This window comes from Urocitellus parryii, chromosome 6 (assembly GCF_045843805.1).
Source record: "Urocitellus parryii isolate mUroPar1 chromosome 6, mUroPar1.hap1, whole genome shotgun sequence".
Lineage (NCBI taxonomy): Eukaryota > Metazoa > Chordata > Mammalia > Rodentia > Sciuridae > Urocitellus > Urocitellus parryii.
The window spans coordinates 65147947-65172610 of NC_135536.1; the positions used below are offsets into that span (position 1 = coordinate 65147947).

Sequence of the window (24664 nt, forward strand, 5' to 3'; positions counted from 1 at the left end):
ATGGGAAAGACACTTCTTCCACCTTTGGCACAGCAGCAAAAGGAAGAAGAGGAATTCCCTAAGCTGTAAGCCAAGAAAATGAGTAGAGGATTTTTCTCTTGAACGGTGCCTGTTCAATGGAAATATACCATGAATCACATGTGTAATTTTGTGACAAATTATTTAATCGCTACATTTTTAAACTTTTAAAAAGAAACATGAAATTAATATTTAAATATTTTTATTTAAGCTAATATATAAAAAATTAAATAGTCAATATATAACTTATTAATAAGGCATTTTATATTCTTTTTCATACAAAGATTTCAAAAATTTGATGTGTATTCCACATGTAAAATTATCAACCATCAACATGAGAAATGTAGCACCACTGTGCTGGGATATGCCTTAGTGTTTGAGCACTTACCTAGAATGTGTGGGTTCCATTCCCAGAATGGCAAAATTTCTAAAAACGTAGTCCTACTAATAATAAAGTTGTGTTTAATTGAAAAGTATCCTATAATTCTTTCATTTTCAAATTTAAATTTAAATTAATTAAAAGGAATCTAAAATTCAATTTCTCAGTCACACTAACCACATTTTAAGTGCTCAACAGCCACATAGGCCTAATGGCTACCATATTGGACTGCAAAGTTCTAGAGGGTTGTATGTGAGACAGAAAAGAGGAGATGAGGTGAGAGAAAGTAGCTTTGCAACTCAGTTCATAGTAGAAATGCAGTGTTATTCCTGTGAAATTTGAGTTAAATAGATTTCTATAGTCTTTTAAGAATCTAACCTCCTTCCTCTCTAATTTAAAATATGAATGAGTTCTAATGTGAATTGTAAATTTGCTTTTAATTTAGCATATTGCTTGGGATTAAATGCTAACTCTACCATTTTCTATCTGTGTGACCTTGAACACATAACTTCTTAGCTTAATTTTTACCATCTATAAAACAGGGAAAATAATAGTATTTTTTTTGGATTACTGTGGAGACTGAGATAGTGCATGCAAAGCATGTTGTAGAATGAATTTTTTCAGAAAATAAGAGGTGACTTTTAAAAATTTGAATTGTTCTTTGGACAGGGACTGTCTATAGTTTCTTTTCTTTTTTGAATTTTCAATGCTGCGGATCAAATCCAGTGCCTGGAACATCCTAGGCAAACACTTTACCACTGAGCTACATGCCTGGCTATAGTTTCCTTTTAATTTTTAAAATTGAAAATGACCCTATTGATTCAGTAAATACTATCTCCAAGATCTCAGCTATAACACAAAGATGGAAAGAACATAGCCCACATGTTCAAAGACAATGCCCAGCTCATTTTCTTATTTGAAAATGAGAATAAAACCATAGCAAATAATAAGTTTTCTAACAACCTCAAAGAAAAAAAGCATTATAAAATGAAAACTGAGTTTATAAATAAAAAATTATATAGTTTTTCATAATTGTTTAGCTCCATTAAAATAGACATCCACAATTAAAATAGTTAAGATTTAAGAAATTAGATTGACATAAATGTGAATTCTTAATGGTTAGTATTGACTTTATTTCTCCCACTCAGAAGACACTCTTTGTTTTCCCCTTGCATGGTCTTGTCCTGAGATGAGCTTGTTTAGTTGGGTGGTTTGTATTTACCTGACAAACAAACAAACAAACAAAAAGCCAGTTTGTTTAATTCAAAATGTATGAAATACATAATTTCCATACTTTAAATGCAGAATATTTTTAAAGTTATTACTTTCAACACTCGAAACTAATACAAGTAAAATAAATCATTTTAAAAAGTAAAATTATATTTATTATACATCTTTATTTATAGTATAAAAATAAAGCTCCTCTGGCAATATTAGATTTTAATTTTTTACTTTTAGGGCTGCTCATGAATGTTGAGCAGGCACTCTAATATTAAAATATGAGATTGAAGCAATATCTAAAACCTCTTCAGATTTTAATTTCTTAAAATGTTTGTTTTTTTAGAAGCCATCCCCATTTAGGAATCTGAACATGCAAGAGATTGTTTTTTGTTCTTTAAAATTATATAAATGTCACTGAATTATTTGTAAATTTTTTTAAAAATTTTTTTGGCAGACACAACATCTTTGTTTATATGTGGTTCTGAGGATTGAACCCGGGCCTCATACATGCCAGGCAAGCATACTACCACTTGAGCCACATCCCCAGCCCCAATTTCGTAAATTTTTTATCTAAGCTGAACTACATCCTAAAATTTGGTCATGAGATTTACATATATCATAATAAGCTCAAATAACTTTCACATTATTTCAGCTGTAACAGATTTTCACATTTTTTATTTTTTAAATATATAGTATTTCTTAGTAATTAATTAATGCTTAATTTTTTGAGCATTAAAAAAATCTATCTTTGGGCTGGAGATGTGGCTCAAGCGGTAGTGCGCTCGCCTGCTGTGCATGCGGCCCGGGTTGGATCCTCAGCACCACATACAAAACAAAGATGTTGTGTCCGCCGAAAACTAAAAAATAAATATTAAAATTCTCTGTCTCTGTCTCTGTCTCTGTCTCTCTCTCTCTTTCTTAAAAAAAAAAATCTATCTTTTTCCATGTATTAGTAATTCAGTTTAAGTATTTATGGGTCACTTTTTAAATTCCAGAAGTCAAAATTTAAGTATTTATATAATTTTTTTTCATTCTTTTTACTTGTGAGTTTCTCTCAATGAGATACTAATATTTGAAATTTCATTGTTAGAGAATATATCAAAGAAAGAAATTATTGTAAAATATTGAATTATATTTTGAAGATTTCTCTTTTTAAATTTTAAACTATGCTGAGATATGGCCAGACTTGGAATTTTCCCTAGGTGGATGTGGAGACCACCCTGTGTGCTATCCCATCACTGTCTACCAGCACAAAGCAAGCCAAAGGGAATATTAAAAGCATTCTTTTTTTGTGTGTGGGGAGGGGGATGCTGGGCATTGTTAAGGAGGAAAAGAGATGACAAAGAATCAGATACAGACTAAAGAAGGTCTCTGCAGCCAAGGGATTATTGTGTATGGAAATTTGTTTTTGAGCCACATTGTTCTCCTTTAAGGTGCATTCCCTCCAGTCCAGAGTATGTATCTTGGCTCTGTTAATAAACAGAGTGCTCAAGTGCTAAGCTGCTTTGGCAACAAAATGGCAGAAGTGGGGCAGAAGGGTGTGCTCCTCAATTCCATCAGCTGAACAATGACAACGTCATGCCTGGTTCACCAATCTTTCCAATTCTGTGAACTCAGTTCTTAAACATACCTGCACACATGCAGGCACACAGAGTATTAGCTATAATACGGGAGACAGAGAAAAACAATGCCTCTAAAATTACATTGCTTCCTCTCTCTGCTCCTAGGTTCTTTTTACCATGGCTAAGAGAAATTTTGTTCTTTAGCAACTTAATGCAAAGCTGGTGTTTCAAATTTCAAATGCAGCAGGCCAGGGAAATCCATATAGCTGTATGGGTTATGGATTGTACAAAATTGCAGTTTGGTGTGCCCTAAATGATGCCGTATACAAGCTGCATAACTGTACATGACAGCTCTATTGGTGTTCTATAAATATATTTATAATTTGGGTATGAAAGAAAGAGGGTTTTTTCCCCTTATTTTTTACTGGTGCATTATAATTATAAACAATGGTAGGATTCATTGTTACATATTCATACATGCACAGGATATAACTATGTATTTTTTATTGGTTCTTTTTAGTTATACATGACAGTAGAATCCACTTTGACATAATTATAAAAGCATGAAATTTACCTTGTTTTAATCCAGTCCCCAGTATCTTTCCTACCCACTTCAATCCCCCCAACCCCTCTTCCCTTCTCTTTATTGATCTCTCTGCCATTTACCCAGTTATTTTTTTAAATTGATTTCTTATGGATGTACACAATAGTGAGATTCACTGTGGTATATTCATACATGTGCATAATAACGTTATGTCAGATTCATTCCATGGTCTTTCTTTTTCCTATACTTCCTCCCTTCCCTTCATTCTCCTTTGTCAAATCCAATGAACTTGTATTTTTCCCCTCCCCACCTTGTTGTGTGTTAGCATCCACACATCACAGGAAACATTCTACCTATGGTTTGGGGATTGGCTTATTTCACTTAGCATGATAGTCTCCAGAGCCATCCATTTACAGGCAAATGTCATAAAGTCATTCTTCTTATGGCTGAGTAATACTCCGTTATATATATATATATATATATATATATATATATATATATATATATATATATATATATATATAAAAACATTTTCTTTATTCATTCATCCATAAAGGGAACCTAGTTTGGCTACATAGTTTAGCTATTGTGAATTGTGCTGCTATAAAAATTGATGTGGCTATATCACTGTAGTATTCTGATTTTAAATCTTTTGGATATATACTGAGGAGTGGGATTACTGGGTCAAATAGTGGTTCCATTTCTAGATTTCTGAGGAATCCCATACTGTTTTCCAGAGTGGTTGCACCAGTTTTCAGTCCCACCAACAATGTATGTTGTTTCTACATCCTCGTTAACATTTATTGTTACTTGTATTCTCGATAATTGCAATTCTGACTATAGTTAGATGAAATCTCAGTGTAGTTTTAATTTGCATTTACCTAATTGTTAGAGATGTTGAACATTTTTTCATATATTTGTTAACTGTTCATATTTCTTCTTCTGATGGGCTGGGGCTGGGGCTCAGTGGTAGAGTACTTAGCTAACATGCGTGAGGCACTGGGTTCAATCTCCAGCACCACATAAAAAAACTATATAAACATAGTTCTTCTTTTGAGGAGTGTCTGTTGAGTTCTTTTCCCACTGATTTTTTTTGTGTTAAGCTTTTTGTGTATTCTCTGGATATTAATGCCCTATATGAGGTGGGGATGGCAAAGATTTTTCTCTCATTTTGTGGGCTCTCTCTTCATGCTCTTGATTGTTTCCTTTGCTGTGCAGAAGCTTTTTAATTTGATGCCATCCAATTTATTGATTTTTAAATTTTACTTCTTGCACTTTAGGAGTCTTATTAAGGAAGTCAGTTCCTGAATCAGTATGTTGGAGTGTTGGGCCTACATTTTCTTCTAGCAGGTGCAGGATTTCTGGTCTAATACATAGGTCTTTGGTTCACTTTGAGTTTTGTGTAGGGTAAGAGATAGGGGTGAAATTTCATTCTACTGCATGTGGATTCCCAGTTTTCCCAGCACTATTAGTTGAATAGGCTATTTTTTCTTTAATGTATATTTATGGTACCTTTGTTAAGTAGGAGATAACTATTTATGTGGGTTTGTCTCTGTGTCCTCTATTCTTTTCCATTGGTATTCATGCCTGTTTTGGTGCCAATAACATGCTGTTTTTGTTACTGTCGCTCTTTAGTACAATTTAAGGTCTGGTATTGTGATGCCTCCTGCTTCGCTTTTCTTGCTAAGGATTGCTTTGACTATTCTGGGCCTCTTAATTTCCTAAATGAATTTCATGACTGCTTTTTCTATATGAAGAACCTCATTGGAAGTTTGTTGGGAATTGCACTGAATCTATATAGCGCTTTTGGAAGTATGACCATTTATAACAATATTATTTGATCAATATCATTCTCTAGTATTTCCCCTTTCTCTCTACTCCTTCCTCCCCCTGGTCCTTTCCTCTATACTACTAGTATACCTTCTATTTTCATGAGACCTTGCCCTCCATTTCTTTTTTTTAATATTTATTTTTTAGTTTTAGGTGGACACAATATTTTATTTTTATGTGGTGCTGAGGATTGAGCCCAGTGCCTCATGCATGTTAGCTAAGTACTCTACCACTGAGCCACAACTCCAGCCCCCCATTTCTATTAAATGAAGAAGTCTTTTAAAAAAAGATTGGGAAAGAGCATGAGGAAGCAAAGAAGTATAGGTGTGTAAATGAGAAGAATCATTATAGCAGCAGCAGGCAATTCTCTTCCAGTGTGTCTCACCAACGCTCCCCCTTTTCTTCCTCAGGCTGATATTACCTTTTGACCCATGATGGATTCTAAGACAGAAACCATTAAAAACCCCTCATTGTATTCTACCTCTTTTGTAAGATTCACTTTTTTCACCACTAGTATTAAAAGATTCCATTTATTAATAGCTTTTCCTGAAAGCATCATATCTATCATTTGAATCTATAGAAACTCATAATTTAAAAAAGTTACTTACCTTTAGTTTTCTTACACATTTTTTGGGTCAACTTTGCCTCTTTCTGTTTTACTCTCCTTTCCTCACATCTATTCCCCTGAGAAAGGGGGAGACAGGTGAGGCACAGGGTTGAGGAAATTAGAAGTGGATTTGATATGAGAGGATAGAGGTGGAGGGAAAATGGGTAAAAAAGTGCGGGAAAGTGGAAGAGATCATTAGAGAAGAAGTGAGAAAGAAAAAGGCCAAAAGCAGGAGAGAAAAAGGCACAGAAGGAGAAAGAACTTAATTTGGGTCTTAAATTCAAATTATGTTCTAACCACCTCACCTCATCAAAAATGCCTTAATTCTTTCCAGTGGTGTTCACTGTTAGATTTCCACAAACCTGTTTCCTTTTAGGGGCATCCTTCCCTTTTTATTTTTAGCCCAGACTTCATAAACAGGGAATGAACCTGACTGTTTAGGATTCCAAGGAATATGATTTGTAATATTTAAGAGGAAAGTAGAAAAGAGATAGGGGTGGGAAGGAACTCTCAATATGTCATAAATGTTTTTCCTCTCTATATACTTTGTCTCATTTCTTTCCATCTTGGAAAATACCATGGAAGCACAGATAAGCCTATCATTTGGGCTCACTGTAAAGAAATCAGAAAAGCTAATGAGAATAAAGATTAGAAAAACTAGAAATTAAAAGTCAAGAAAGGAGAGAGAGATGGACTTAGATCCAGAGAGACAAGTTTAGCTTGGGACCTTATCATGTAGGTACATAGGCATGTCATAAAAATGGTGTATTGGAAGTATCATTTTACCCCCAAATCTCATGCTGCAGAGATAAAAAGTAAAATTCTCTCAAACTGCTGAGTGGCGTGAGAGATCATTGTCCCTAACTACCATTGAATGCCAATCAGATGAGCGTAATACTACCAGAAATTTACTATTTAGGGGAGAAATTATTATTCTGGTTTCTAGTTAAAATAGAAATTGGAATTACAGACTCATTTTTAGTCTACACTTAGACTAAATTTAATGGAAAAAAATATTAAGATTTGGCTTTTGCGGGAAATAAAGTAGTGTTAAGGGTAAGAGTGTATGAATGGGGAAAAATGAATTAAGAGGAGGGTGAAAAGGGGGAAAGAACTACTAATCAGGGGGAAAACTGAAAAACTATACAAGCCTAAGGAAAAAATGGGAAGATTGGGAGAGAGAAATGGAAAGAAATGAAAAAGTACATAAAAGAAAACAAACATGGAAAATAGTTAATACTTTGTGGAAAACTGTGTTGCCAATTTTGTATATCATACTATCCTTGTTATTTAACAAACTCAAAGTGAACTTTGCTGCTCATTCATTGTATTTTTGCTTAGCTCCTGATTTCCAGAGCCCCATTTTAAGCTGCCTGCTAGATTTTAAAAGATGGGCCACCAAGAACACAAACATTTCAGCTTAAAATATTATATATTATAACTGCCCCAAAGGCCTTGAGACTACTCATGCCCTCCTCGTCCCAGCCCCTAAGCCACGTGCACGCACATTTTATGGTTAGAGAAACAAGGGTCAGAAAAATTAAATGTTCACGTAACAGAGGAGATACAGTTAGATCTAAACCTGGGGCTTTTGATCCTAACTTCAGTGTTCAGTAGCTGATTTCTTCATCCTTTCCAACCTTCCGCTAATTCCTTTCCACACCTCATTTTATGGACTTACTCCTCCTCGTCATGTTGTCTCCCAAACCATCATCCTCAGTATTTTTTTTTCTTGTTCTCACAGGCAGGCTGTGAGTAGCTTGTTGACTGTGTATTTTTGTCCTTATTTTCATTCTGACAGCTACTTACATGGTTCAAGACTTTGTCACTCTTCACCTGGACTATTATAATAGCTTCCTAACTGGTCTCTACTTCTGGGCCTCCTCTGTCTTTTATTGCAGTCAGCATATCGTCCTAAACATGATACCAGTTTTGTTATTTTCCTATATTTTAGCAGCTCCTCTTTAGCTACCTAACAATTGTATACAAATTTCTCAGCAAATATTGTATATCTGGCTCCTGCCTTGCTTTCCAACTGCATGTCTCACTACTCCTAAATGGAACTGAATTGCCTTGCACTCTCCTATTGTTTTGATGTAGCTCACATCATTCTCTATCCAGGGTATCCTCATTTCTCCTTTCCTACCTCAAAACTGCCTCCTTTACAGTTTTGCATGATTTCTTCTCCTGAGCTAAAAATATTCTCCACTTTCAAAGTAGAGAATAATAACATTCTGAATTATGTTATTTGTGCATGTTATAAGGCCAGGTAACCTGTCCTGTTATGTTTTAATCTCTCCCAGAGCCTACACCAAAGACTCTTCCTGCCTCATATGTAATATAGTCAGACACCAAATGCTTGTTCAATTGAACAAAATTGAGTTTGTGGAAGAAGAGAATGAAAGAATTATTCACATACAGAATAAAATATCAATGCCCTATGTCAATTTTAAATTTCCAAAGTCAAATAAACGAATGCCTCAGAATGTATGTAAAATGTACTAATTATATAACAATGTTATTTATAAAACTGCCAAGTAAAATATTTGTCTGTACTAGACATCTCTGAAGTTTCTAAAAATTATCTTGATTTCTTTACAAAATACAATTTGTAGTAGAAATCGACAGATGAAAATTCTATAAACCACAAAGGAAATTTTGTATTTTTCTTATAAATGTCAGTAGTATTTTCCTACCATGTTCTCAGGTTCAAATCTATAATTGGACACAGGCCTCATATTACCATGATGTTATCCAGTACTTTTGGACACTAATACCCAAAAGGAAAGCCTATAATCATTTTTTCTTTATTTTTTTGTAGGTCTCATAAATGTGACTACAAATGCTTTCAAAGTATTCAAGCTTTTTGAAATATTTTTTTTTCTCTCTCCACTTAAGCCAAGTTAAATGTTACTGTTTCTTGTACAATATTTGTATGTGTGTGTATGTGTGTGTGGTACTGGGGATTGAACCCAGAAGTATTCTGAGCTATACCTCCCCTTTTATTTAATCTTTTTATTTTGAGGCAGAGTCTCACTAGGTTGCTTAGGGCCTTGCCAAATTGCCCAGGCTGGCCTTGAACTTGTGATCTTCCTGCCTCAGACTCTAATGTGGCTGGGATTATAGCCATTCACTACAGTACCTGGCCCTATACTTCTATTTTATATGCATAACTTAAGCTGAGGCCTATTCCATCTCCCTAGTTAGAAACTTGGAAGTGGGTCAGTAGCCAGCAAATGGAGGGATACCCATGTATGTCCATAAGACAACCTTCATGTCATAAGTTTGTTATTCTAAGTTATCTTATTAGACAAGGGATTTTATAAAGAAGAAACTGCTTCTCCCCAGAAAATGAAATAGTATCACCTGACACTGAGAGACTAAAGATATAAGCAGGAAGAAATGAGGAGCTAAATGATTTAGATTTACCAAAAATTTAGTTGTGCACAATCCCCCTTATAGTTTGGATTCTTCCTGTTGAGCTAGTCTTGGATTAGTTCATGCCTGATGGGTTATTAAATTCAGGTAATTGGAAAACCAAGTGCTACCAGCACAGAAAAAGAAATGGGAAGCAATGCCTGGCCACTTAAAAAATAGTCTGAGGATAGGCTTTGAGGAAGAATTTCTAAATGTAGGGCTCTCAGAATGGATTTTTTTCCTCTTAACTACTCTACTATTCAAGAACCAGAGGCAACTCCCAGACACCAAACATCACAATGAAATATGTGATGGAATTTGTTCCATACCTGAAGGATGTGAATGAGTTCTCATGCTCCTGTAAAAATAAACAGCACATTTCAAAAGTTTTCCATCATAACCACAAATATTTAGAAAAGAATTATTAGGTATGAGATAACTAGTCATTCTCTAAATGCTTTGTGGGTAGTAATGAACCATGTTTGGCAAGCTGAGGCTGTTATTGATTACAATATTAGATAAAATTATTTACCGATTATCCAACCTGTAAAAGCTATAAAAGCAAATTTTATGTAATAACATATAATCTTTTTATTGCATTTCTTTCCAGTCACTCAGTGAGGTTGCTGGCATCCCCAGTCCTGCTGCCTGTTAGTCCTTCCTTCTGGGCAGAGACAGATTCTTATTGCTGCTACTCAGGAAAGTAAATAAATAAATCAGTTTTATTGGTAATATAAGGTCTCATGGAGACCTTGGAGTAAATTCTGGATTGGATGGTTTGAGAAGTCACCAATCTGCCAGCTTCTTCACCAACCTCTTGCTAGGGGTAACAACAATTGGGAATCTTGTAGGCAAAGAACATACCTTTATGTATACTTATTAATATTTCTTATGGCTTATTGGATTAAACAGGAAATTAGTGGTCAGTTTTTCAGATAATTTAACTTTCAGAAATGTCTTTGGATAAAGAAACTTCTTTTTCAGTACCCCTGATTTATTAAAAAAAAAAGTAGCAATAGTTAAAATACTTATTTTCTTAACTTCATTGGCATGCTAAAATATAAACCTAAGTTATTTAATTTTCTTTTCTTTCCCCCTTGTATTTTTTAATTAGATTTTTATGGTTATACAAGTCATTTAACTTTCAACATATTCTTGCTTATTTGCCAGATTGTCAATAAATATTTTTGACACATGCTGCTTGAGTAAAACACAGAGTTTAGAAAAGTTCCCTAATTATGATCCACTTTAAGGAATCAGGCAAATACATCCAGTTCAAGTTCTAAAATTAGTCTTTCAGGAAGTAAATTTAAAATAGTAATTTTCTGAAAGATTCAAGATGGCAGACTAGAGGAAGGCTACATTCCTAGTTGCTCCAAGGCTCAGGATTCAAGAAGCAGGAGTAGTGTACTTCTGTGCAAGGTGGGTAAAGTAGGGATTTCACTAAAACTCATATTGGACAGACAGGGTGTCTTAGAGATTCAGAAATTTGGGTACATTAAACAAAGAAAGACTACATTGGAGCCAAGCTGTTTGCGACAGCAGTGATAGTGGCATTGGTTCAGCACAGAGGGAAGGGGATCAGAGAGAAACACAATGGACAAATTTAGTTTGGAAAAATCTGAGATCAGAAAAGCAGCCTGCCCTTAGCTGATGCAGAGGCTGTACTGTTCACTGGTGCTTGAAAAGTGGCCTGTGTTTCCCAGCTGGGCAGTTAGAGCTGAGGTGGGACTATCCTGAGGCAGCCATACTGCAGCTGCTGCTGGGGGAGCTGGCAGGTCTGAGTAAACATGGTTACACTGTCTTAGCAAGCACCTTCTACCTTCTGTATAGCCTAGGGTGTACTTAGCAGAATGGGAGCAAAACAGGCACAGAGAATATTTTACCCAGGGGGATGCAAGTTGGAAAAGTGAAGGGGAGCCCAACTCACTTCCGCTTTGAGTCTGGTGGCTCACATGACTAGCTGAAGTGGTCAGGAATCTGAATGGGCAGGTATGAATATACTCACAAACTAAGCCTGGGAAGCCTGGAAAGACTGTGTTTGTGGCCAGCAGAGTAGGTGAAGGATTGGCTCCTTTAACCCATAAGAAGAATTTTTGAGAGGCTCCTGAGATGCACATTCCCAGCAGAGATAATTGCCAGGCCCTAGGGGTATGTTGATCTAATCTCTCCAAAGCAGAAACCACCCAGCAAAGCCACTGAGACCTGATTAGATCTAAGCCTCACCTCCTGGAACTCCACTCAAGACTCTGCAGCAGCAACCCCCAGCCCTGGAGTTCATTGACCTGGTCTGTGTGGATAAAACTCCAACTGACAGTACTTCCCTTCCCATTCTATCTCATAGCGGGGAGAAGAGAAGCTGAGAATTATTTGAACCAGTTTCATTCTTAGGCTATTCCAACTGGTAGTTTGGTGAACAACACAAAAAGAGGAAGGGGTTAACAACCCCCAGCCCTTGCTCTCATTTACAGTACATAGCCAAGAGAAATGAAAAGAAAGACAATTGGGCATAGATAGTGTTCATCTATTCTCATTGACTATTTTGATGACCTCAGTGGAAATAATTCCTTAATTTTTCACTAAAATTTTGTTTTGTTTTGGTTTTGGTTTTGTGTGCATTTGCTATGCTGATTGGTTCATGTACATACATACATATTTTTTTCTCATTAGTAGCAATTTTTAATATAGTTATTTTTCTTTTTTTTAAAATTTTTATTGTTGGTTGTTCAAAACATTACGTAGTTCTTGATATATCATATTTCACACTTTGATTCAAGTGGGTTATGAACTCCCATTTTTACCCCATATACAGATTGCAGAATCACATTGGTTACACATCCATTGATTTATATATTGCCATACTAGTGTCTGTTGTATTCTGCTGCCTTTCCTATCCTCTACTATCCCCCGTCCCCTCCCCTCCCCTCCCCTCTTCTCTCTACCCTCTCTACTGTAATTCATTTCTCCCCCTTGTATTTTTTCCCTTTCCCCTCACTTCCTCTTGTAATTTTGTATACTCTTGAGGGTCTCCTTCCATTCCCATGCAATTTCCCTTCTCTCTCCCTTTCCCTCCCACCTCTCATCCCTGTTTAATGTTAATCTTCTTCTCATGCTCTTCGTCCCTACTCTGTTCTTAGTTACTCTCCTTATATCAAAGAAGACATTTGGCATTTGTTTTTTAGGGATTGGCTAGCTTCACTTAGCATAATTTGCTCTAATGCCATCCATTTCCCTGCAAATTCTATGATTTTGTCATTTTTTAATGCAGAGTAATACTCCATTGTGTATAAATGCCACATTTTTTTATCCATTTGTCTGTTGAAGGGCATCTAGGTTGGTTCCACAGTCTTGCTATTGTGAATTGTGCTGCTATGAACATCGATGTAGCAGTGTCCCTGTAGTATGCTCTTTTTTAGGTCTTTAGGGAATAGACCAAGAATGGGAATAGCTGGGTAAAATGGTGGTTCCATTCCCAGCTTTCCAAGATATCTCCATACTGCTTTCCAAATTGGCTGCACCAATTTGCAGTCCCACCAGCAATGTACAAGTGTACCCTTTTCCCCACATCCTCGCTAGCACTACTTGTTGTTTGACTTCCTAATGGCTGCCAATCTTACTGGAGTGAGATGGTATCTTAGGTTGGTTTTGATTTGCATTTCTCTGACTGCTAGAGATGGTGAGCTTTTTTTCATGTACTTGTTGATTGATTCTATGTCCTCCTCTGAGAAGTGTCTGTTCAGGTCCTTAGCCCATTTGTTGATTGGGTAATTTGTTATCTTATTGTTTAATTTTTTGAGTTTTTTGTATACTCTGGATATTAGGGCTCTATCTGAAGTGTGAGGGGTAAAGATTTGTTTCCAGGATATGGGCTCCCTATTTACCTCTCTTATTGTTTCTTTTGCTGAGAAAAAACTTTTTAGTTTGAGTAAGTCCCATTTGTTGATTCTAGTTATTAACTCTTGTGCTATGGGTGTCCTATTGAGGAATTTGGAGCCCGACCCCACAGTATGTAGATTAGAGCCAACTTTTTCTTCTATCAGACGCCATGTCTCTGATTTGATATCAAGCTCCTTGATCCATTTTGAGTTAACTTTTGTGCATGGCGAGAGAAAGGGATTCAGTTTCATTTTGTTGCATATGGATTTCCAGTTTTCCCAGCACCATTTATTGAAGATGCTATCCTTCCTCCATTGCATGCTTTTAGCCCCTTTATCAAATATAAGATAGTTGTAGTTTTGTGGATTGGTTTCTGTGTCCTCTATTCTGTACCATTGGTCCACCTGCCTGTTTTGGTACCAGTACCATGCTGTTTTTGTTACTATTGCTCTGTAGTATAGTTTGAAGTCTGGTATCGCTATACCGCCTGATTCACACTTCCTGCTTAGCATTGGTTTTGCTATTCTGGGTCTTTTATTTTTCCATATGAATTTCATGATTGCTTTTTCTATTTCTACAAGAAATGCCTTTGGGATTTTGATTGGCATTGCATTAAACCTATAGAGAACTTTTGGTAATATCGCCATTTTGATGATGTTAGTTCTGCCTATCCATGAACAGGGTATATTTTTCCATCTTCTAAGATCTTCTTCTATTTCTCTTTAGGGTTCTGTAGTTTTCTTTGTATAAGTCTTTCACCTCTTTTGTTAGGTTGATTCCCAAGTATTTTATTTTATTTTTTTGAGTATATTGTGAATGGAGTGGTTGTCCTCATTTCCATTTCAGAGGATTTGTCGCTGATATACAGGAATGCCTTTGATTTATGCGTGTTGATTTTATATCCTGCCACTTTGCTGAATTCATTTATTAGCTCTAATAGTTTCTTTGTAGACCCTTTTGGGTCTGCTAGGTATAGAATCATGTCACCTGCAAATAGTGATAATTTGAGTTCTTCTTTTCCTATTTTTATGCCTTTAATTTCTTTTGTCTGTCTAATTGCTCTGGTCAGTGTTTTGAAAACTATGTTGAACAGAAGTGGTGACAGAGGGCATCCCTGTCTTGTTCCAGATTTTAGAGGGAATGCCTTCAATTTTTCTCCATTCAGAATGATGCTAGCCTGAGGCTTAGCATAGATTGCTTTTACAATATTGAGATATGTTCCTGTTATACCTGGTTTTTCTAGAGTTTTGAACATAAAGGGATGCTGTACTTTGTCAAATGCTTTTTCTGCATCTATCGAGATGATCATATGGTTCTTATTTTTAAGTCTATTGATGTGGTGAATAACATTTATTGATTTCCGTATATTGAACCATCCTTGCATCCCAGGGATGAATCCTACTTGATCATGGTGCACAATTTTTTTGATATGTTTTTGTATCCGATTTGCCAGAATTTTATTGAGGATTTTTGCATCTAGGTTCATTAGAGATATTGGTCTGTAGTTTTCTTTCTTTGAAGTGTCTTGGTCTGGTTTAGGAATCAGGGTGATGTTGGCCTTGTAGAATGAATTTGGAAGTTCTCCCTCTTTTTTAACTATTTCCTGAAATAGCTTGAAAAGTATTGGTATTAGTTCCTCTTTAAAGGTTTTGTAAAACTCTGCTGTTTACCCATCCGGTCCTGGGCTTTTCTTAGTTGGTAGTCTTTTGATGGTTTCTTCTATTTCCTCAATTGATATTGGTCTGTTTAGGTTGTCTATATCCTCCTGACTCAATCTGGGCAGATCATATGACTTAAGAAATTTATTGATGCCTTCACTATCTTCTATTTTATTGGAGTATAAGGATTCAAAATAATTTCTGATTATCTTCTGTATTTCTGAAGTGTCTGTTGTGATATTACCTTTTTCATCCTGTATGCTAGTAATTTGAGTTCTCTCTCTTCTTCTCTTCTTCAGCATGGCTAAGGGTCTGTCGATTTTATTTATTTTTTCAAAGAACCAACTTTTAGTTTTGTCAATTTTTTCAATTGTTTCTTTTGTTTCGATTTCATTAATTTCAGCTCTGATTTTAATTATTTCTTGCCTTCTACTTCTTTTGCTGTTGTTTTGATGTTCTTTTTCTAGGATTTTGAGATGAAGTATGAGATCATTTATTTGTTGGTTTTTTTCTTTTTTTAAGGAATGAACTCCAAGCAATGAATTTTCCTCTTAGAACTGCTTTCAATGTGTCCCATAGATTCCGACATGTTGTGTCTGTGTTTTCATTTATCTCTAAGAATTTTTTAATTTCCTCCTTGATGTCTTCTATAACCCAATGATCATTCAGTAACCTATTGTTCATTCTCCAAGTGATGCATGATTTTTCCTTATTTCTTTTATCGTTGATTTTCAGTTTCATTCCATTATGATCAGATAAGATGCATGGTATTATCTCTACTCCTTTATATTGTCTAAGAGTTGCCCTGTGACATAATATATGATCTATTTTTGAGAAGGACCCATGTGCTGCTGAGAAAAAAAGTGTAACTGCTTGATGTTGGGTGGTATATTCTATATATGTCAATTAAGTCTAGGTTATTAATTGTGTTATTGAGTTCTATAGTTTCCTTATTCAATTTTTGTTTGGAAGATCTGTCCAGTGGTGAGAGAGGTGTGTTGAAGTCTCCCATGATTATTGTATGGTGGTCTATTAGACTCTTGAACTTGAGAAGAGTTTGTTTGATGAACAGAGCTGCACCATGGTTTGGGGCATATATATTTATGATTGTTATGTCTTGTTGGTGTATGGTTCCCTTGAACAGTATGTTGTGTCCCTCTTTATCCCTTTTGATTAACTTTGGCTTGAAATCTATTTTATTTGATATGAGTATGGACAATCCTGCTTGTTTCCGAAGTCCATATGAGTGATATGATTTTTCCCAACCTTTCACCTTCAGTCTATGTATGTCTTTTCCTATCAAATGCGTCTCCTGAAGGCAGCATATTGTTGGGTCTTGTTTTGTGATCCATTCTACTAGCCTGTGTCTCTTAATTGGTGAGTTTTAAGCCATTAACATTTAGGGTTATTATTGAGATATGGGTTGTTCTTCCAGCCATATTTGTTTATTTATGTTACTAAACATGGTTTGTTTTCCTCTTTGATTATTCCCCTCCCCCCTTTACTACCTCCCGCTGTTGGTTTTCATTGATATTTTCCATTTCCTCTTCCTGTAATATTTTGCCGAGGATGTTTGGAAGAGATGGTTTTCTAGGTGCAAATTCTTTTAACTTTTGTTTATCATGGAAGGTTTTAATTTCATCTTCCATCCTGAAGCTTTTATTTTCATTGGATACACAATTCTTGGTTGGAACCCATTTTCTTTCAGTGTTTGAAATATGTTGTTCCAGGATCTTCTAGCTTTCGGAGTCTGTGTTGAAAGATCAGCTGTTATCCTGACTGGTTTACCTCTAAATGTAATCTGCTTCCTTTCACTTGTAGCTTTTAAAATTCTCTCCTTATTCTGTATATTGGGCATTTTCATTATAATGTGTCTAGGTGTGGATCTCTTATGATTTTGCACATTTGGCGTCCTGTAGGCTTCTAGGATTTGGGATTATGTCTCATTCTTCAAGTCTGGGAAGTTTTCTCGTATTATTTCATTGAATAGATTGCTCATTCCTTTGGTTTGGACCTCTATACCTTCCTGTATCCCAATGACTCTTAAGTTTGGTCTTTTTATGTTATCCCATATTTCTTAGATGTTCTGCTCATGGTTTCTTAACAGTCTTTCTGAGCTCTCTATGTTCTTTTCAAGTTGAAATACTTTGTCTTCATTGTCTGATGTTCTATCTTCTAAGTGTTCTACTCTGCTGGTAGTATTCTCAATTGAGTTTTTAAGTTGGTTTATTGCTTCCTGCATTTCTAGGATTTCTGTTTGTTTGCTTTTCATAACCTCTATCTCTCTGTATAGTTGATCTTTTGCTTCTTGGATTTGTTTATGTAATTCATTGTCGAAGTGATCTTTCATTGTCTGATTTTGCTGTCTAATGTCTTCCTTGAGACTCCAGATCATCTGAAGCATGTATATCCTGAATTCTTTATCTGAAATTCCATCTGCTGCAGCTATTACCTCTTCTAAAGTTGAGTTGACCTGCATTGCTTGTGTTCCTTTCTTTCCTTGTCTTTTCATACTGCTCGTGTTTCTTTCTGCTTGGTGAAACTGTTGTGTTATTGAATTTTCCTCCTATATATTTATATTGCTCTTGTATAGTTGAAAAGTCTCCCTTGCAGGGGCGGGCGGCGGCTGTGCTCCTCCTCCAATTGGGGTGATCTGTCTACCATGCTGACGGGCCTCTGGGCCTGTTCTGCCAGTCGGTCGCAGGTCTGCCTACCTTGCGGGCGCGGGCGGCGGCTCTGCTCTGCCCCTACTCCAATTGGGATGACGTGACTACCAAGCCAGAGGGTTTCTGGGCCTGTTCCTGGCGCGGGCAGCGGCTCTGTTCTTCCCCTACTCCAATTGGGGTGACATGACTACCACACCAGCAGGCCACTGGGCCTGTTCCGGGCGCGGGTGGCGGCTCTGCTCTGCCCCTACTCCAATTGGGATGACGTGACTACCAAGCCAGAGGGTTTCTGGGCCTGTTCCTGGCGCGGGCAGCGGCTCTGTTCTTCCCCTACTCCAATTGGGGTGACATGACTACCACACCAGCAGGCCACTGGGCCTGTTCCGGGCGCGGGTGGCGGCTCTGCTCTGCCCCTACTCCAATTGGGGTGACGTGTCTACCATGCCGGCAGGCCGCTGGGCCTGTTCCGCCGGTCAGTCGCAGGTCTGCCTACCTTGTGGGCACTGGCAGCAGCTCTGCTCTGCCCCTACTCCAATTGGGGTGACGTGACTACCACCCCGGCAGGCTGCTGGGCCTGCTCCGGCCGTGGGTGGCAGCTCTGTTCTGCCCCTACTCCAATTGGGGTGACGTAACTACCATGCTGGTGGGTCGCTGGGCCTGCTCTGGGTGCGGGCGGCGGCTCTGCTCTGCCCCTACTCCAAATTGGGGTGACGTGACTACCACGCCGGTGGGTCCCTGGGCCTGTTCCGGGCGCGGGCGGCGGCTCTTCTCTGCCCCTATTCCAATTGGGATGACCAGTTATTTTTCCTTATCTTATCTTTTGAGGGTTAGGGATTTTGATTAGTATATTTTTGTTTTATTTTATATTGTTTTTCATTTGTAAATATCTCTTGTTTCTCTTTCTCTCTTCTGCTAACAGCCAAATTCTATTGTTCTCTCCTTTATACCTCTTTACTATGTTATTTCTATTTCTTCTTCTCCTTCCTTACAACCATCACATGTTATATCTTTTCTGCATTCTCCTTGTTCACTTTTTGAAATTATGAACTTTTCCCTACCTTTCTATCACATTTTCTTTTATCTTAATTAACTGCATTCTTACAGTCTTTTGGCACTAATTGACTTATATAACTACTGTCCCCACCATTAATACTGATGCAGTTATTACTGCTGTGGATGACATAGTTGACACTTGTTGTTTGTTTTAATGCCAGATATTGTTAATAGTTACTTATTGGTTTTGCTGTTGGCAATTTATGACCCTACAATTTCTGTTTTTTTTTGGGTTTTTTTTGCAATTAACATTGTAGATGTCATAGTAGGAACCAAGAACTTAGTTTAATGCTTTGTGTTGGTTGTTATTGTTATTTGTGTTGGTTGTTATTGCTGTTGTTTGTTTACCCTTATTCTGTGAAGTGCTGGGAACCTACAGTTCATTAGGTAGAAACTTTGCTGCTGAACTAAACTTTACAAAAGACACAGTGCACCTTGCTCCACACACAAATTAATGACATTCAAGCTTCCACTATACTTTAATATAAGAAATAGATAAAAACCCAAGGTAATGACCAACAACTAGGGGTAGGACCCCAGGTAATACCTATAGATATCCATTGCTATAGAAAAAACAGAGAAATAACACAAAAGCTGTTGAACACCTACAAGGGATCTCAATCCAGATCACTCTAGGACATTTTAGCAAGTGAAGACTGTGCCGTACAAAGGTCCATATATAGAATGGAAGAGAAATTCCTTTCAACAAAGGCATAAAACCTACCATATAAATTTAAGAAATATGAAAAAACAAGCTAGCACAATGCCTCCTAAAGTTCAAATATACCAGCAAATAACCCCAAAGTATTGAAGTGGATTAAATATCAGATAAGGAATTCAAGAGAATCATTATAAAAATGATCAATAAATTCCAAGAGAACACAGAAAAACAACTGAATGAATTAATGAATTAAGTATAAAATATGAATGAGAAATTCAATAAGGAGATAGAAATAGTGAAAAAGAACCAAAAAGAAATCTTGGAAATGAACGATACAGTAAATCAAATAAAATGTCTGGTTGAAAGTCTCTGATAGAGTAGACCATGCTGAAGACAGAATCTCAGAGCTGTAAGACAAAGTGGTTATCCTTGTATATTCAGGTAGTACTAAAGGGAAAAAAGTAATCAGGATCAGAATATAAAAGAAATCTGGGACAACATGAAGAGACAAATTTAAGAATTACTGGAATTAAGGAGGGCCGTGAGATACAGGCTAATGGAATGAGTAAACTCTCCAGGGAAATAATAACAGAAAAATTTCCAAACTTTGAGAATAAGATAGACATCCAGATACAGGAGGCATTCAGAACCCCAAGTAGACAAGACCAAAAAAGAACCTCTCCATGACACATTATAATTAAAATGCCTAACATACAAAGAAGGATAGAATTTTAAAAACCTCAAGAGAAAAACATCAAATCACATTTAGAGGCAAGCCAATAAGAATCACTTCTGATTTCTTTGCACACATTGTACAAGCTAGGAGCGCTTGGAACAATATATTCCAAGTCCTGAAAGAAAATAACCCTCAACACCAAGAATGCTATATCCACCAAAGGTGTCATTCAAAATTCTTCAATATTTCAATTGAAATAAAAACTTTCCATGATAAGTCAAAACTAAAAGAATTCATGACTACTAAACTAGCACTACAGAACTTACTTAAATACCACACATAGAAGAAATAAAAAACAAACCTCAGAGCTCACAAAAGAACAAATCTAATTTGAAGATAACTAATCTAAAATAAACAGGACCAAATTAAACATAATACTGATGCAATACGATAAATAAATCAAATGGCAGTAATTAATAAATATTTCTCTATAATAACATTGGATATAAGTGGCCTCATCTCTCCAATAAAAAGACGTAGGCTGACAGAATGAATTAATAAAACAAGATCCAACTATATGCTGTTTGCAAGAGATGCACCTTGAAGGCAAAGACAGCTACAGGCTGAAAGTGAAAGAATGAAAATTGGTATATAATGCAAAAGGAGCCTCCAAACAAGCAGGATTAGCTACTCTCATATCTGACAAAGATTTTATACCAAATTAATCAGAAGAGACAGAGAGGGTCACTTCATATTGGTAAAGGGAACAATCAAGGAGATATAACAGGGCTGAGAATATAGCTCAGTTGGTAGAGTGCTTGACTTGCATGCTTAGGCTCAGGGTTCAATCAGAAGAAGAAGAAGAAGAAGAAGAAGAAGGAGGAGAAGGAGGAGGAGGAGGAGGAGGAGGAGGAGGAGGAGGAGGAGGAGAAGAAGAAATAACAATAATGAATTTTTTTGCCCAAAATGTGTGTATAACTTATTACATAAGATATACTTCCCAAATTGAAGTCTTGGATAGACCCCAGCACATAATACTTTGCGATTTCAACACACTTCTCTCACCATTAGGTAGGTCATACAGACATAAACTTAGTAAAGACTCATTGGACCTGAAAAATATTATAAATCAAATAAACCTAACAGACATTGATAGAATATTTCATCCAACAACAGCTGAATACACTTTCTTCTCAGAGGCTCAAGGAAACTTCTCCAAAATAGACCTTAAGAGTTGCCACCAAACAACTCTTAGCAAATACAAAATATTGACATAATTCCTCCTCTCTCTCTCTCTCTCTCTTTCTCTCTCTCTCTCTCTCTCATACTAGTGAGTGAATCAGGTGTACTCAACCACTGAGTCATATCCCTAGCCCTATTTTGTATTTTATTTAGAGACAGGGTCTCACTGAGTTGCTTAGCACCTCGCCGTTGCTGAGGATGGCTCTGAACTCAAGATTCTCCTGTTTCAGCCTCCCAAGCTTCTTCTCTATTATTAGATCATAATGGAATGAAATTAGAAATCAATATATCCAAACCCTGCAGAAACTATAAAAACGCATGAAGATTGAACAATACTCTTTTGAATAATTTAATGTATGATAGAGAAGAAATCGATGGACAAATTAAAAAATTCTTAAGACTCAAATGAGAATGGTGGTATAACATACCAGAACCTCTGGGACACTGTAAAGGTAGTTCTAAGAGGGAAAGTATATAGCTATGAGTGCCTACATAAGAAAATCAGAAAGATCCCCAATAAACAACCTCAAGGCCCTTGAAAAAGAACAAATTAATTCTAAAACCAGTAGAAGGGAGGAAATAGTTAAGATCAGTCCCCAAATCAATGTACTTGAGAATAAAAACAATACAAAGGATTGATGAAATAAAGAGTTCATTGTTTGAAAAGGTAAATAAGATTGATAATCCCTTAGAAAAACTAACCAAAGGAAAAAAGGAGGTAAAACCAAATTAATAAAATTAGAGATGTAAAAGAAGAAATCACCATAGGCATCTCAGAAACCCAGGAGATCACATTAGGAACTATTTTGAAAACGTATATTCCAATAAATTGGAAAATGTAAAAGAAATGAAGACGTTTTTGACACATACAATGTGCCAAAATTGAGTCAAGAAGACACAGAAAACAAAGATCAATGACATGTAATGAGATAGAAGCAGTAATAAAAAGTCTTCTGACAAAAAAAAAAAAAAACAAGCCTAGGACCAGTTGAATTCTACCTGACTTTCAAAGATGAACTAATTAATATCACACTCGTTAAACTATTCCATGAAACAGAAAGGGATGGAACATTTCCAAATTCATTCTACGAAGCCAATATCATGCTTATACCCCAAACCAGAGAAGGATACCTCAAGGAAAGAAAACCACAGACCAATATCCCTGCTTAACTTAGATGCAAAAATATTTAATAAGATATTAGCAAATTATGTTCAATAACATATTAAGAAGATTGTATTCTATGACCAAGTTGGTTTTATTCCAGATATGCAAGGATGGTTTAATATATGCAAATTAATAAATATAAATTCATCACATTAACAGAATTAAGGACAAAAATCACTTAGTAATCTCAATAGATGCAGAGAATGCCTTCAATAAAATTTAGCACCCATTCATGATAAAAATATTGAAAAAACTAGAGATTAAAAGGAACCTACATTGAAAAACTCAAAGCAAGTCTCATAGCAATGGATAAAACTGAAAGAATTACCTTTGAAATCTGGAACAAGACAAGGATGTCTACTTTTACCACTCCTATTTAATATAGTGTTAGAAATTCTAGCCAGAGCAATTAGGCAATAGAAAGAAATAAAATGGATGAAATATAGGAAAGGAAGAAGTAAAATTATCACTGTTTGCAAATGACATGATCCTATACATAGAAGATTAAAAAAAAACTCCACCAAAAGAATTAATAAATTTGCCAGAGCTAATAAATTTGGCAAAGAAGCACATTACAAAATCAACGTACAAAAATCAATAGCTTTCTTATTTAACCACAACAAATCTGCTGAGAAAGAAATCAGGAAAACAATTCCATTCACAATAACCTCAAAAAGCAAAAGCAAAACCTAGGAATAATTCTAACCATCGAGGTGAAAAGGTGAGAAAACAAAATAAACAAAAAAGAAATTCTATGATGAAAACTATAGAGCACTGAAGAAAGAAATTGGAGAAGACATCAGAGGATGGAAAGACCTCTCATGTTCATGAATAGGAAGAATTAATATTATTAAACTGGCCATACTATCAAACACAATATATAGATTCAATGCAATCCCTATCAAAATATCAATGGCATTCTTCACAGAACTAGAGAAAACAGCAAAGATATCATCAGCAGAGCAGAGGATGAGAATCTTGGAGTTCACTTTGAGGAATCAAGCAAGCTGGAACACCTATTGAGGAAGGTTTGCCTCAAGGAGCCCAGGAAGCGAGTAGTGTCCAGATTCAAGTTTAAGTTCAACAATAGTATTGCGCTCTCTGTAGGCGTTTATAACTTGGTCCAGAAGGCTAGCAAGCCTTTTCCAATAACCTCCAGGGAAACAAATGAACCAGGAAAAACTAAGACTCGACATTTGATGTAAATACAGATACTTCAGATCTATGGGAGTTTTCAGATTATACTAGAGAAAGAGGAAATGGAGGAGTTGAAGCAGTTTGGTGAACCAGGTTTCATTTTCCTTGACTTCAAGCCCTTGCTCATGCTGAAGAAGCACCATTAACCTGAGACCTTCCCTGTTCCTTTACCCTGAGGAGACCCTGGTAAACGGGAGCTCAACCCTGTTTAGTGCTCTGCTCACCAAGTGTCTGGAGAAGGCAGTCAAAGCAGTATGCAGATACTCATTCCAGGAGAACATCCTCCCTTATTTTGTGGCTTTGGTGCCATAGGAAGAAGAGCTGGATAACCAGAAAATTCCGGTGACCCCTCCAAGCTTCCTACCCCTATGATGGGATAAATGGAAACTGCCTCTTACTAAAAAAGTCATGGCCAACCCTGAACAGATAGCCAAGATGAAAGCCATTGTTAAGAAGCTGTGCTTCAAATACAGAAGTCACAGCTTTGAGAATCCAGTGCTGCAGTACCACTTTAGAAATCTGGAGGCCTTAGCTTTGGATTTGATGGAGCCTAAACAAGCAATAGATCTGACATTGCCCAAGGTTGAAACAATGAATAAAAGACGGGGCTCTCTGGTAGATGAGTTTAAAGGAACTTGTCTACCCCACCAAATTACAATCCCGAGGGCAAAGTTAGTAAGTGAAACCAAGATGATGGAGGTTCTGGAAGCAAAAGGCTCAAAGTAGAGGTATATGAAGAGGAACTGAAGGCCCACGTTGTCAAGGTCATGCTGTCGAACTCACTGTGCCCATGAAGAAAGAGGCCTATAGGTGTACAGGCTGAAGGGGGGGGCTGAAGAAGCAGGAGTTGCTGGCCACTCTCACTAAGCATTTTCAGGACTGACTGGTGACC

At 36.5% G+C, this 24664-nt stretch overlaps 1 pseudogene; it reads left to right on the top strand.

Annotated features, from left to right (window-relative positions):
• Positions 1-24655, top strand: LOC113180274 (X-ray repair cross-complementing protein 6 pseudogene; annotated as a pseudogene).
• Positions 24656-24664: the final 9 nt, after the last annotated feature.